This window comes from Chiloscyllium punctatum, chromosome 32 (assembly GCF_047496795.1).
Source record: "Chiloscyllium punctatum isolate Juve2018m chromosome 32, sChiPun1.3, whole genome shotgun sequence".
Classification (NCBI taxonomy): domain Eukaryota; kingdom Metazoa; phylum Chordata; class Chondrichthyes; order Orectolobiformes; family Hemiscylliidae; genus Chiloscyllium; species Chiloscyllium punctatum.
Genome location: NC_092770.1, coordinates 17,480,125 through 17,496,394, shown reverse-complemented (window position 1 = coordinate 17,496,394; position 16,270 = coordinate 17,480,125). Strand labels below are relative to the sequence as shown.

At 44.1% G+C, this 16,270-nt stretch overlaps 1 protein-coding gene across 2 annotated transcripts in view; it reads right to left on the bottom strand.

Annotated features, from left to right (window-relative positions):
• LOC140457934 (tetraspanin-9-like) overlaps nt 1–16,270 on the bottom strand; it is a 201,496-nt gene that overhangs the window by 136,928 nt on the left and 48,298 nt on the right. Inside the window, exon 1 of one of the 2 annotated variants that reach the window (XM_072551775.1) lies at nt 11,844–11,862. The exons of the other annotated variant lie outside the window; for it this stretch is intronic. The gene's annotated coding sequence lies outside the window, so the exon portion shown is untranslated. Of the gene's footprint in view, nt 1–11,843; nt 11,863–16,270 lie in introns of those variants that run through there. 2 annotated transcript variants of the gene reach the window in all.

Genomic DNA, 16,270 nt, shown 5'->3' with positions numbered 1-16,270 from the left:
TGGGCCAAATGCCGGCAAATGGGACTACATTAATTCAAGATATCTGGTCTGCATGGATGAGTTGGACCATAGAGTCTGTTTCCTTGCTGTACAAATTTATGACTCTATGAATGCAGAAAGTGAAGTGGGTGGAGAGGGGGGGAGGGGGGAGTGGGGGGGAGGGTAGGGTTGGGCACATAATACATGCGGCTCCCATTGCGACTTTGATAGCTTGGGCTATTTTCTCACCACTTGAGAACTATCTAACAATCCTCTAAAGTTGCCTGTACTTGTTCCCGAGTCCAGACAAATGGTTTAATTCTATTGTATCATGTTTCCATTCCCACAGGGGGAATAACTGAATTCTCCTTTACTCTTGCTACCTTCTGTATAATTCCATTAAAGAGAATTCATATTTCAATAACAGGCAGAAGTGGTATTTAAGGATTGTCTGGAATTTCACAGATGTTTTGCATCAATATGGGACAGTTGTATTGCAATTACTACACTGCCTGTGGTCCCAGTATGAAAGTTAAAATAATTGACAAAATCACTGTTAAAAAGAATGGAGAGAAAACTGAGAACTAAAGGCCAGTTAACTTGATATCAGTTGTCTAGAGAATATAGGAATTTATTGCTCTTGACAGGGCATACAGAAAATCATCATATGATTAAGTAAAGATGAAATGGAGTTACGAAAAGGGATAAACCCAATGGAGCCTTGTGGGTGTAACTAAATGAGAAAATTAGTAGATGTAACGTGTTTGGAGTTTTGCAAAACATTTGAAAAAACGCCTTGCAAGATTAGCAACCATGTTAAGAGTTAGAAAGCACTGAAACAGCCCCTTAAGACCAACCAGTCCATGCCTATCATATTCCCAAACTAAACCTGTCCCACTTGCCTGGGCTTGGCCTCTATCCCTCCAAACATTTCTTATTCATATACTTAACCAAATGCCTTTTAAACGTTGTAACTGCACCTGCATCCATCACTTCCTCTGGAAGTTCATTCTACACATGAACCATTCTGTGTAAAACAAATTGCCACTCATGTCTTTTTTCAATTTTTCTCCTCCCACCTTTAAAATATGCCCCCAGTCTTGAAATCCCCCACCCTAGGGAAAAGACACCTGCCATTTACCTTATTTATACCCCCTCACAATTTAAAAAGCCTCTATAAGGTCACCCGTCAATCTCCTACATTCCAGTAAGAAAGGTCCCAGCCTATCCAGCCTCTCCCTATAACTTAAACCCACCATTCCCAGCAACATCCTTGTAAATCTCTTCCAAACTGTCTCCAGCTTAATAATGCCCTTCCTATAACAGGGTGACCAGAACAGGACAGATTATTCCAGAAGAGGCCTCAACCTCAACACAACATTCCAACTCTTATACTCCAAGGTCCAAACAATGAAGGCAAGTGTTCTATATGCCTTTTTAAACACTCTGTCTACATGTGTCAAACTTCAAAGATTATGTACCTGAACCTCTAGGTCTCTCTGTTCTACAACACGATACAAGGGCCTACACTTGGTGCATAAAACAAGCCATTTTCTGTGAAGCCAAGGATGAGTCAGTAAGGTGCCAGAAAGTAAAAAGTTTGAGCCTTCACTAAATCCAATTTGTGACTTTGTTGAAGGAATCACATGTAACGTTTAGAAATAGTTGCTGGATGGTCATATTGCTGAAAAAAATACCTGTAGAAAATTTTTGACTTCCCCTTACATTGGCACTCTTGAAAATTGTCCTCATGAGTGCAAGATGAGAAGCTTTGACAAAATTTGTCTTTTTCTCCCCCCTCTCCCGCAGTACTTCAGTATTCCAAGTCTTTTGACAATGTAAAGGTAGGTAGTAACATAATCTGCAAGGAAGTCCCAGACTCAGCTGGGCAGTATTCTGGGAAAATAGACCAGTTAAAACACAAATATTTAGCAATGAGTCAACCAGTTACAAATTGCCAAAGTATGAGAGCAATGTTTGGAAGGAGATAGGAGCACATGCAATAGAGAGTAAACCACTTCCACTGACAAGAGCAGTTAAATCTTCTGTCCTTTAAACAATCCTCTTGGGTATTCTTGCTCAGGTCATTAACTGACCACAGATTATCCCTTGATACACATCATCTGTTTTGATAAATGTTTGAAGATACAGGGCTGCATGAGAGCACAGGGCAAAATACTGAATGACTGATTTGTCTAGCAAAGAACTGGCAAAATATTTGATGAGCTGAATGGCCCAATTCTGAGTAGGATTATTCTCCCATGGGAGAAAAGTGTTACTGAAGCCTCAAAAATGTGTTGATCCCTCCCAACCATCAAAAGACCATCAGGGATAGGAGCAGAGTTTGGCCCATCGAGTCTCCTCTGCTACCCAACTCCACTTTTCTGCCTTATCCCCATAATGCTCGATTCCCTTACTGATTAATAATCTGACTCGCTCAACCTTGAATACTCTTAACGATCCAGCCTTGACAACCTTATGTAGTGATGAATTCCACAGATTCACCACCCTCTGAGGAACGAAAGGAGAGTGGAGAGTTTGGCCTGAGATCAAACGTGGCCAGTGACACTAAAGTATTTAGACAGAAAGCACAAAAGATTCTGGTATGTAATTTTTCAGCAGGTTGCGGCTAATCCATTGTAGATGTTCAGGAAATCTCCAGCGGCTACCAGGTAAGAACTGTTTTGCCTGCGTTAGACTAACATCACTATTCTTCCTGCATTTACTGCACAGGTTATTGCAGTAAATGCCTGCACAGGTTATTGACTCAGTGTTCTTGTTTTTGGAGACAGTGTACAGTCATGGCAGCGCAGGCGGTGGAATGTTCCTCCTGCAGGATGTTTGAGGTAGGGGTGACCACCGATACTCCTGCCGACTTCGTGTGCAGGAAATGCAGTCAGATCCTGATCCTCACCGAACGAGTTAGGGAACTGGAACTGGAGCTGGATGAGCTGAGGATTATTCGAGAGGCTGAGAGGGTGATCGATAGAAGCTACAGGGACATAGTTACGCCAGAGAACAGAGGTAGCTGGGTAACAGTTAGAGGTGGGAAGGGGAAGAAACAGGCAGTGCAGGGTTCCCCTGTGGTCGTTCCCCTAAAAAATAAGTATGCAGCTTTGGAAACTGTTGGGGGGGACAGCCTTGCAGGTGTAAGCTGCAGTGAAGGGGTCTGTGGCTCTGAGATTCAGAAGGGAAAGGGGGAGAAGAGGAGAGCGCTAGTTATAGGGGACTCTCTAGTTAGAGGGACGGACAGGCGGTTCTGTGGACATGGGCGAGACTCTCGGATGGTTTGTTGCCTCCCAGGTGCTAGGGTCCGAGACGTCTCGGACCGTGTCTTCAGAATCCTTAAGGGGGAGGGTGTGCAGCCAGAAGTCGTGGTACACATTGGCACCAACGACATAGGTAGGAAGAGGGGTGGGGAGGTCATTCAAGAGCTCAAAGAGTTAGGCTGGAAACTAAAAGCTAGGACAGACAGAGTCGTCATCTCTGGGTTGTTGCCGGTGCCACGTGACAGAGAGGCAAAGAATAGGGAGAGAGTGCAGTTGAACACGTGGCTGCAAGGATGGTGTAGGAGGGAGGGCTTCAGATATTTGGACAATTGGACTGCATTCTGGGGAAGGTGGGACCTGTATAAACAGGACGGGTTGCACCTGAACCAGAAGGGCACCAATATCCTGGGGGGTAGGTTTGCTAGCACTCTTCGGGGGGGTTTAAACTAATTTGGCAGGGGGATGGGATCCGGACTTGTAGTCCAGCAAGTAAGCTAGCTGTGTGTCAGGATGTCCAAGACTGTAGGGAGGCTGTGGAGAAGGTAGCACTGACAGGGACTACTTGCGGACACAGAGATGGGCTCAAGTGCGTATACTTCAATGCAAGGAGTATCAGAAATAAGGTGGGTGAACTTAAGGCGTGGATTGGTACCTGGGACTACGATGTTGTGGCCATCACGGAAACATGGATAGATGAGGGACAGGAATGGCTGTTGGAGGTTCCTGGTTACAGATGTTTCAGTAAGATTAGGGAGGGTGGTAAAAAAGGAGGGGGGGTGGCATTGCTAATTAGAAATGGTATAACGGCTGCAGAAAGGAAGTTTGAGGGGGATCTGCCTCTGGAGGTAGTATGGGCTGAAGTCAGAAATAGGAAAGGTGCAGTCACCTTGTTGGGTGTTTATTATAGGCCCCCCAATAGCAGCAGAGATGTGGAGAAACAGATTGGGAAACAGATTTTGGAAAGGTGCAGAAGCCACAGGGTCGTAGTCATGGGCGACTTCAACTTCCCAAATATTGATTGGAAGCTCTTTAGATCAAGTAGATTGGATGGGGCGGTGTTTGTGCAGTGTGTCCAGGAAGCTTTTCTAACGCAGTATGTAGATTGTCCAACCAGAGGGGAGGCCATATTGGATTTGGTACTCGGTAACGAACCGGGACAAGTGGTGGGCTTGTTAGTGGGTGAACATTTTGGTGATGGTGACCACAATTCTGTGACTTTCACCTTGGTTATGGAGAGAGATAGGTGCGCACAACAAGGAAGTTTTTACAATTGGGGGAAGGGAAATTACGATGCTGTAAGACAGGATTTGAGGAGCATACGTTGGGAGCATAGGCTGTCAGGGAAGGATGTGGTGGAAATGTGGGACTTTTTCAAGGAGCAGATACGACGTGTCCTTGATATGTATGTACCGATCAGGCAGGAAAGAAATGGTCGTGTGAGGGAGCCTTGGTTGACGAGGGAGGTTGAATGTCTAGTAAAGAGGAAGAAGGAGGCTTACATAAGGTTGAGGAAACAAGGTTCAGACAGAGCAGTGGAGGGATACAGGATAGCCAGAAGGGACCTGAAGAAAGGGATTAGGAGAGCTAAGAGAGGGCATGAAAAACCCTTGGCGGATAGGATCAAGGATAACCCCAAGGCATTCTATGCGTATGTGAGAAACCTGAGAATGACGAGAACGAGGGTAGGTCCGATCAAGGACAGTGGTGGGAGACTGTGTATTGAGTCGGAAGAGATAGGAGAGGTCTTGAACAAGTACTTCTCTTCAGTATTTACGAACGAGAGGGACCGTATTGTTGAAGAGGAGAGTGTGAAACGGACTGATAAGCTAGAAGAGATACCTGTTAGGAAGGAAGATGTGTTGGACATTTTGAACAACTTGAGGATAGACAAGTCCCCCAGGCCTGACGGGATATATCCTAGGATTATGTGGGAAGCAAGAGAGGAAATTGCAGTACCGTTGGCAATGATCTTCTCGTCTTCACTGGCAACTGGGGTGGTACCAGGGGACTGGAGAGTAGCGAATGTTGTGCCCCTGTTCAAAAAAGGGAATAGGGATAACCCCGGGAATTACAGGCCAGTTAGTCTTACTTCTGTGGTAGGCAAAGTAATGGAAAGGGTACTGAGGGATAGGATTTACGAGTATCTGGAAAGACACTGCTTGATTAGGGACAGCCAGCACGGATTTGTGAAGGGTAGGTCTTGCCTTACAAGTCTTATTGAATTCTTCGAGGAGGTGACCAAGCATGTGGATGAGGGTAGAGCAGTGGATGTAGTGTACATGGATTTTAGTAAGGCATTTGATAAGGTTCCCCATGGTAGGCTTATGCGGAAAGTCAGGAGGCATGGGATAGAGGGAAATTTGGCCAATTGGATAGAAAACTGGCTAACCGGTCGAAGTCAGAGAGTGGTGGTAGATGGTAAATATTCAGCATGGAGTCCAGTTACAAGTGGAGTTCCGCAGGGATCAGTTCTGGGTCCTCTGCTGTTTGTAATTTTTATTAATGACTTAGAGGAGGGAGTCGAAGGGTGGGTCAGTAAATTTGCAGATGATACAAAGATAGGTGGAGTTGTGGACAGTGAGGAGGGCTGTTGTCGGCTGCAGAGGGACTTAGATATGATGCAGAGCTGGGCTGAGGAGTGGCAGATGGAGTTCAACCCTGCCAAGTGTGAGGTTGTCCATTTTGGAAGAACAAATAAGAATGCGGAATACAGGGTTAATGGTAGGGTTCTTGGTCAGGTGGAGGAACAGAGGGATCTTGGGGTCTATGTACATAGATCTTTGAAGGTTGCCACTCAGGTGGATAGAGTTTGTAAGAAGGCCTATGGAGTATTATCGTTCATTAGCAGAGGGATTGAATTCAAGAGTCGTGAGGTGATGTTGCAGCTGTACAGGACTTTGGTTAGGCCACATTTGGAGTACTGTGTGCAGTTCTGGTCGCCTCACTTTAGGAAAGATGTGGAAGCTTTGGAGAGGGTGCAGAGAAGATTTACCAGGATGTTGCCTGGAATGGAGAGTAGGTCGTACGAGGATAGGTTGAGAGTTCTCGGCCTTTTCTCGTTGGAACGGCGAAGGATGAGGGGTGACTTGATAGAGGTTTATAAGATGATCAGAGGAATAGATAGAGTAGACAGTCAGAAACTTTTTCCCCGGGTACAACAGAGTGTTACAAGGGGACATAAATTTAAGGTGAAGGGTGGAAGGTATAGGGGAGATGTCAGGGGTGGGTTCTTTACCCAGAGAGTGGTGGGGGCATGGAATGCGCTGCCCGAGGGAGTGGTAGAGTCAGATTCATTGGCGACCTTTAAGTGGCATTTGGATAGGTACATGGATGGGTGCTTAATCTAGGATAGAAGTTCGGCACAACATCGTGGGCCGAAGGGCCTGTTCTGTGCTGTATTGTTCTATGTTCTATGTTCTATGTTCTATTTACATGGGTAATGCTGACTATAGCAAACATGATCCGCTGAGAAGATACCCCTGATAATAAAAACTTCTACATGATAATAATTGAAAGATGGGTCCTGAAGATTTCATGTGATGAGATGAGTTCTGCTGATTAATGGTTAAACACAGTGACTGGATAGTCTGCCTTTATTCTGTATGGGGTCCTCTGGTAGATGATGCATGAGCACTCGACACTGGATGTGTGGGCTGTATGAAATCAAGGCTGTTTCCCCTCAACCTCAATAAGCCAGGAATCCCACACACTCAGGCAACATGTTCAAGGTCAAATTGCTCAAAAGGATCAATGTGCAAGGTTAACCTCCACAGACAGATGTTCCTTAAATCAAATTTTACGTGCAAGCTCCTTTCTCCTCACAGGAATATACAACAGATTTCAAAATAGTAAAGGGGTGAAGGGACTTTACAAGAATCACGAATTCAAACACTGTGCAGCAGAGCCTAACTGAAACAGAATAAATACCAGAAGGACACACAGGAGTCCAAGCACACTCACAGAGACTCCAGTCCGGGAACCAATTAAAAAACTATTCAATTCTTGGATGGAGCTGTGGTTGTGGTCAGTCCCACGAGGGAAATATTAGAAGACTTTCCTCATTAATTACTCAGTACTCCTGCAAATACCACATGAAAGAAGCAGTTGAAAGAAATAAGCAGTTCTTGAGTAGTTATCTTGGTCGCCTGGAGAGCTAACCCGTGAGCTGTCTGGCCCAGAGGTTCTTCATTTCCGTGCTCTCTTCATTACACACAAAATGGCAATCTTTGTTTTAGTTTCTATGTTTATATCATATAGTCACAGACTCCTACAGCACAGAGACAGGCCCTTCGGCCAAAACTGGTCCTGGCCAACCAAAATGTCCATCCACACTAAGCCCATTTTCCTGCACTTGGCCCATATCATTCTAATCCTTTCCTATTCATGTATTTGTCCAAATGCCTTTTAAATGTTTTTAATGTACCTGCCTCAACCACTTCCGCTGGCAGCTAATTCCAAATGCATACCACCCTCTGTGTAAAAAAGGTGCCCCTCAGGTTCCTTCTATTCTTTCCCCTCTAACCTTAAACTGATGCCCCTACTCCTCAATTCCCCAACCCTAGGAAAAAGTGCATTCACGCTATCCCTGCTTCCCATGATCTTATGCGCTTCTGTAAGATCCTCCTTCACTTTCCTCTACTCTAAACAATAAAGTCCTAGCTTGTCCAACCTCTCCCTATAATTCAAACCCTTGAGTCCTGGCAACATCCTTGTAACTTTCTTCTGCACGCTCTCCAGTTTAATAACATCCTTCCTATAGCAAGGTGACCAAAACTGAACACAATACTCCATGTGCAGCCTCACTAATGTCCCGTACAACTGCAGCATAACTTCCCAGTTTCTATACTCAATGCCCTGATCGATGAAGGCCAGTGTGCCAAAAGCCACCTTCACTGCCCTGTCTACCTGGGACTCCACTTTCAGAGAACTGTACACCTGAACTCCAAGGTTCCACTACACTCCTTAAGGCCCTAACATTCACCATGAAACTCCTACCTTGATTTGACATTCCAAAATGCAAGTCCCTTACACTTATCCATATTAAACTTATCCATTTGCCATTTCTCGGTCAACTTCTCCAGCTGATCAAGGTTCTGCTGCAATTTCTGAATTTTCCTCACTGTCCACAACACCGCCTATTTTAGCATCATCTACAAACTTACTAATCATGCCTTGTACGTTCTCATCCAAATCATTGATATAGATAACAAACAGTAATGGGCCCAGCACTGACCCCTGAGGCACTCCACTAGTCACAGGCCTCCAGTCTAACAAGCATCCTTCCACTATTACCCTTTGCTTACTGCCATCAAGCCAACTGTGTATCCAACTTGCCAGCTCACTGTGTGATCTAACCTTCCAGAGCAGCCTATCATGTTGAACTTTATCAAAGGGCATACTGAAATCCATATAGAGTACATCTACCACCCTGCCCTCATCAACCTTCCTGGTCACTTCATCCAAGAACTCTAACAAATTTCTGAGGCATGATCTCCCACGCACAGAGCCATTCAGACTATTCCTAGTCAACCCTGTCTTTCCAAATGTATGTACATCTTATCCCTCAGAAATTTCATAAGTAACTTACCTACCATAGATGTTAAGCTCACTGATCTGGAGGTCCCAGGTTTTTCTTTGCAGCCCTTCTTGAATAAGGGTCACAATATTTGCTCCCCTCAAGTCTTCCTGGACCTCACCCGTGGCTAATGATGATTCAAAAATATCAGCCAGGGCCCCCGCAATTTCCTATCCAGCCTCTTGCAGGGTTCTTGGATATATCTGGTCAGGATCCGGAGATTTATCCACCTTCAGATATTCTAATACACCCAATACCTCCCCCAGAGTTGTTTTCATGCACAACTGCATGATATTTTCCTATCACCAAAGAATCTACAGCCACTAAATCTAAGCTCCCTGTTTCAAAAATATCCTTAAAACGCATACAGTCTGCATTTGCAAATCATTCTCAGGAATATGAAGGCTGATTAAATTATGGATTTCATCAAAAGCAGTTGCAATTATATATGAGCATATACTTTAGGAGCAGCAGGAGGCCATTCAGCCCCTGCCATTCAATAAGATGATGGCCGATCTGATTCTAATCTCAAATTCACATTTCCCCCTATTCCCTGAGATCCTTTCACCCTCTTGCTTATCAAGAATCTAACCACTTCTGCCTTAAAATCCGGTCAGTTCTGTGATAATGCAGTAGTTCCATTCTGGTGCAATCCCTTGTTATAACAAAATCGTGTAGTCGTAGCACTATTTAAACTAATGGGGCCAGAACTGTGTTATAACCAATACCTGTTTTAAAACTTGGAGCTTTAGAAACAATGTCCCCAGTTCGTCAACTGTGTTATAGCAAATTCACGCTAACAAAAGGGTGTTATTGCAGAACGACCTATATACTCAAGAACTTTGCTTCCACCTCCTTTTGAGGGAGACAATTTCAAACTCTCACAACTCCCTGTTAGAACATTTATTCTTCCATATCTGTGTTAAATGGGTACCCATTAACTTTTAAACAGTGATTCTGAATTCTACATTCTTCTATAATAGGAGACATACTCTCCATATTCACTCCATCAAGATCTCTCACGACCTTATGTGTTCCAATCAAGTCTCCTCTTATTCTTTGAAATCCTCATGGATACAAGCTCAGTTTGTCCAAATATTTCCCCATAAAAAAACCCCACCATTCCCAAGTATTAGGACAGTGCTCAGTCCATTGTGTCTCTGCCAACTCACTAAATGGGCTTCTCTTGTAACTCTGCAAGTTATTCTTTTTCAAAAGAGTCAAACCCATCGTACAGGAGAGATCGGCATGGCCTTCCTTCAGATCAGGTCATGGTTCAACACTGCCTCCCTCTAGGTCAGGAATTTCATAGTTTCATAGTATTAGAAGCTGGAGTAGGCCATTTGGCCCGTTGAGCCTGCCTACCATTCATTAAGATCATCATCTCAGCTCCTCCTACCTGCATTATCCCCATCACCCTTAATTCCCCTACCATGCAAAAACCCATCCAACTGTGCTTGAATATATTTAATGAAACTGCCTCTACTGCTTCGTTGGGCAGAGAATTCCACAGATTCACTACTCTCTGGGAAAAGCAGTTCCTCCTTACCTGGTCAATGAGCTTAGCCAACACAGCTTTACCTTAACACAGAGGGAAGACACACCTAGCAAGAACAACCAGGACAGTGCAGAGTGCTGAGGCAGCATTGCAAAACAGCAAAGGTTTCCACACAAGGCATGCAGCAAGAAAAGGTCAGTCATTTAATCCTTCCAGCCTAATCCACCAGCAGATCATGAAGGATTTGTGACCTATTTCTGGATACTCGCCATTGTCCACATGCCTTGATAATTCTGATGAAAAACATTCTGTCAAACTTATTTTGAAAGTTTATTGAACCAGCACTAATTGCCATTTGTGGAAAGGTGTTGCAAATTCCAGTGAGCAAGTGTCTGCTCCCACTCCTCGATCCACTCCTCACACCCACAACCAGAGAAAGCTTCCTTCCATTTACTGGTTGTTCCCCTGACTATCTTTACAAAAACGTTGGATCAAAATTGAGTACAGGAGTTGGGAGGTCATGTTGCAACTGCTAGGTCATTGGTTAGGCCACTTTTGGAATACGGTATGCAATTCTGGTCTCTCGCCTTTTGGAAGGATGTTGTGAAACTTGAAAGGATTCAGAAAACATTTATAAGGATGTTGCCAGGGTTGGAGGATTTGAGCTATAGGGAGAGGTTGAACAGGCTGGGGCTGTTTTCCCTGGACCGTCGGAGGCTGAGGGGTGACCTTGTTGAGATTTATAAAATCATGAGGGGGGGCATGGATAGGGTAAATAGACAAGGTCTTTTCCCTGGGGTGGGAGAGTCCAGAATTAGATGGCATAGGTTTAGGGTGAGAAGGGAAAGATATAAAAGAGACCTAAGGGACAACTTTTTCACACAGAGGATGATATGTGTATGGAATGAACTACCAGAGGAAGTGGTAGAGGCTGGTACAATTGCAACATTTAAGAGGCATTTGGATGGGCATATGAATAGGAAGGGTTTGGAGGGATATGGGCCAAATCATGGCAAATGGGACTAGATTTATTTAGGATATCTGGTCAGAATGAACAAGTTGAACCGAAGGGTCTGTTTCTGTGCTATGACTCTGAATCATCCCTTAACCTTCTAAATTGCTGGGAAGTAAATTTGCTGTCCTTATCTGGTCTGGCCCTGAGCACCAAACCACAGATTCTTAACTGCCCTCTTAAATGGCCTAGAAAGCTCCTCAGTTTGTGGGCAGTTAGGAATGAGCAACAAGTGACGTACACATCCTGTTAAAAAACAACAGAAATTGCAGCACAGCTGTTTCTTTCAATATCTTTTTGCCAATGCTACCTATCGACACATGCGCATCTGACCATCAGAAGTGTGCTCAGGCAATATTATTTTTAAAATCTGTTTGATCAGCCGAATAGAATACCAAGAAATTTAGGCATTTCTTTGAACGCTGGAAAGGAAGGAACCAGGTCCTTTAGAGCTCTGGAATCTCACCACAACATCTAAAATACATTTAGAAAGAAAGAAAGAATTCTGACCTTGAGCGCGTTGAGGCTCTCGGAATCTGGATGAAATGGGGAAAGGCAACAGGCCTGGGATGTGTATAAAGGCACCATTCATTCTCTGGGAAAGGTTCTGTCATCACACAACGCAAGACTGAAGTAAATGGACAGTGAACCCTGCCTGCCATCTGCTGGCTGCTGGCTGAAATTTCAGGCAGAAACTGGTCAAGCCCTTCCCAGGAAGTGCATCCCAAGTCATTCTGCTAGTACACGACAGCTAGGTTCCTCTGCACTATGAAACACTGCACTAGAAAATCGCGCAGCAGAAGATTGCTAATAGAAAATCGCTAAACCCGTTCCATAGAAAGTTTGTGTTATCCAAACACAATTCCTGTGTCCACAATTCCTGAATCGTGTTCTAGCCAATTCACGCTGACAAAACAGGCGTTAAAGCAGAACGAAATACACTTCAGTATGAGAATGATCATAAACTTTCTTCAAACCTAGTAACATAACAACAGCATGGTACAACTCCAGTCAGCACAGCATGAGCAAATCCTGAGAGCACAGTGATCTTGTTTGGAAGTCTTTGTCTTAAATTCTCTTTCGATTTATTTTTCTTCTTGTTATATTAAGGTTGGCGCATCATAGAGTCATAGAGATGTACAGCATGGGAACAGATCCTTTGGTCCAACCCGTCCATGCCGACCAGATATCCCAACCCAATCTAGTCCCACCTGCCAGCACCCGGCCCATATCCCTCCAAACCCTTCCTATTCAAATACCCATCCAAATGCCTCTTAAATGTTGCAATTGTACCAGCATCCACCACTTCCTCTGGCAGCTCATTCCATACACGTACCACCCTCTGCGTGAAAAAGTTGCCCTGTAGGTCTCTTTTATATCTTTCCCCTCTCACCCTAAACCTATGTCCTCTAGTTCTGGACTACCCTACACCAGGGAAAAGACTTTGCCTATTTACCCTATCCATGCCCCTCATAATTTTGTAAACCTCTATAAGGTCATCCCTCAGCCTCCAACGCTCCAAGGAAAACAGCCCCACCCTGTTTAGCCTCTCCCTGCAGCTCAAATCCTCCAACCCCGGTAACATCCTTGTAAATCTTTTCTGAACCCTTTCAGGTTTCACAACATCTTTCTGATAAGGAGACCAGAATTGCATGCAATATTCCAACAGTGGCCTGACCAATGTCCTGTACAGCTGCAACATGACCTCCCGATTCCTGTACTCAATACTCTGACCAATAAAATAAAGCATACCAAACTCCTTCTTCACTATCTTATCTATCTGTGACTCCACTTTCAAGGAGCTATGAACCTGCACTCTAAGGTCTCTTTGTTCAGCAACACTCCCTAGGACCTTACCACTAAGTGTATAAGTCCTGCTAAGATTTGCTTTCCCAAAATGCAGCACCTCGCATTTATGTAAATTAAACTCCATCTGCCACTTCTCAGCCCATTGGCCCATCTGGTCAAGATCCTATTCTAATCTGAGGTAACCCTCTTCGCTGTCCACTATACCTCCAATTTTGGTATCACCTGCAAACTTACTAACTGTACTTCTTATGCTCGCATTCAAATCATTTATGTAAATGACAAAAAGTAAAGGACCCAGCACCGATCCTTGTGGCACTCCAATGGTCATTGGCCTCCAGTCTGAAAAACAACTCTCCACCACCACCCTCTGTCTGCTACCTTTGAGCCAGTTCTGTATCCAAATCGCTAGTTCTCCCTGAATTCCATGAGATATAACCTTGCTAATTATTCTGAAATTTTTATTTCTTTATCTTTCTGATTACTGTGACTTTGTACTTTTGAATTTCTGCAAAGCTGGATTTTTCTAATTTTGTTTTCCTAAGAGTTTGTACTCAAGAATCTTTTCCCAGAGATCTTTGTGTCTAAGATGGTAAAGTAAGAGGCAATTTGTAAACTATGCACTGTAGTCATGTGAGTACATGTGTCAATAAAGCTAATTCAATCAATTCAATTCATCTACTTCCCAGAGTCAAACTTATAACATCATAGAAGCGTCAACAAGAATTGAGATCTAAAGATTGAAAACACCAACCCTCTCAGGTTACCGGAGTTGCCGACAAGACCAGAATTAATTGCCCTCAGGAAGCTGGTTTGTCTGTACTGCCACAATCCATACATACCTCAGTATTCTGCGCAAGACTCAATTCAACTAAGTGTCTTCACTGGGCAGTTAAACCTTAACAATATTGTTACGGTGATTGGAGTCACGTGTAGGCCAGACCAAGTAAGGATGGAAGATATCTTTCTGTAAAGGACACGAGTGAATCATTTGATTTTTTATATAAATCCAACATTTTAATTCTGACTGAGGCCAGCTTTTCAATTACATTTTCTCCTGCTCTCATCGGGACAATGCTAGTTCTCACCTTGAGTTGGCATTCTTGCAAATTGTCCTGATGAGCACATGATGAAAAGCTGCAATAAAATGGGATGTCTACAGAAAGGCTCTATACAACCAGAACACTAATTTTAATTGCATTCTGACTTGAACGCAACAGGATGTTAGCACTGCCATTTAGACACTACCTCCCCATCCGCCTTCCCCCCCTACCCCCACCACACACACACACACACACACACACACACACGAGAAACAGGCAATAAAAACAGTGGCCTCCATCCTGAAAAAGCACACCAACTGCAAGGACAGTGTGAAGGTGACTGCTGCTGCATTCAAATCAAAGGTGTCACAAAAGCTGGGTGGCACAGTAGCACAGTGGTTAGCACTGCTGTCTCACAGCACCAGGGACCCAGGTTCAATTCCTGCCTCAGGCACCTGTCTGTGTGGAGTTTGCACATTCTCCCTATATCTGCATGGGTTTCCTCCCACAGTCTAAAAATGTGCAGGTTAGGTGAATTGGCCATGCTAAGTTGCCTGTAGTGTTAGGTGAAGGGGTAAATGTAAGGGAATGGGTCTGGGTGGGTTGCTCTCCAGAGAGTTGGTGTGGACTTGTTGGGCCTATTTCCACACTGTGGAAATAAAAAAGGCTGAAATAGTGCAAACTTGAATAAGTCATATCATGACTGAAAGTTTTCACATTGTGTTTTTCTCTCTCTCTCTCTCTCTCTACAGAAACTACTGAATTTCTCCAGCACTTGCAGTTTTACTTTAGGCTCTCCAGCATCTGTAATGTTTTAATTAATTCTCCTTTCAACCCTGGGCACAGAGCAAAGAAACAAATTTGTTCTGAGTCTGGATTCCTCAATGCAATAGCTCACATTGCTTCCTGGTGTTGTCAACAGAAACGGCAGCAGTATCAGTCGTTACGAAAATATGAAGCAGTTCCAAATCTGTTCCAATATACAAAGTTCCAGCCAATTTATTCCCACTGTACATAGTTCTCCATCCAAACACCACATTAATATAAAATCCAGATTCTAAGACTCAGTTATTTATTTAAGTATCAATTCCATATAGAACCCAGAAATAGCACAGACTCCCAGTCAAGGGAGTAGATTTTGAATTATTTTTGTTGAGAATAATTTGCTGCATGAATGGGAGGGAAAAAAGAGTTCTGTTGGTTGATGATTTTTAAATGTGTTCTGTTAACAACCTCTACTCCAAACATAATGTTCTCTCTTGGTGCCGCGATTTTTCTAAGGGGTTTGACTGTGAAACTACAGAACTCCTCAGTCCAGGGGAATTTTGTACCATTTCCTGCTTCAAAAGGATTGTTATTCATTGAGTCAGAATTCCTGACTGTATTGTGAGAAAAGGCAGCATCCACTTGAGAACGGTGCATGGTCTTACCAAATCATAGGCTGCTATCTCATTAGAGAGAGACAACTGGTGGTAGTTTAACTTGAGGGTCATCATTAAATCCCTACAACGTGGAAACAGGCCCTTTGATCCAACAAGACCAGTCTAACCCTCTGAAGAGTATCCCACCCAGACCCATTCCCCTAACCTATTACTGTACATTGACCCCTGACTAATGCACCTAACCTACATATCCCTGAACCCTATGGGCAACTGAGCATGGCCAATTCACCTAACCTGCACATCTTTGGATTGTGGGAGGAAACCAGAGCACCCAGAGGAAACCCACGCAGACACGGGGAGAATGTGCAAACTCCACTCAGACAGTCGCCCGAGGCTGGAATCAAACCTGGGTCCCTGGCGCTGTGAGGCAACAGAGCTAACCACTGAGCCACCGTGCCACCTCTTCAGGTAAGGGGAGAGGCTGACCTTCACAGTAATTGTAACCTTGGGGGAGAAAGGGTGCAGATAGTACAGATTACGTGATCGGAAATGTGAGAATGGCAGAACAATGGTGTGTCTAACTGTCAGACTAGAAAGAACTGACAGCCCCACTGGGGTGAGGGGAGGGGAGAGAGGACATGGTGACAGAAAATGTAACAAGTAAGGCTAAAATACAGGGAAACAATGGGAGTGGGTTCATAATCTG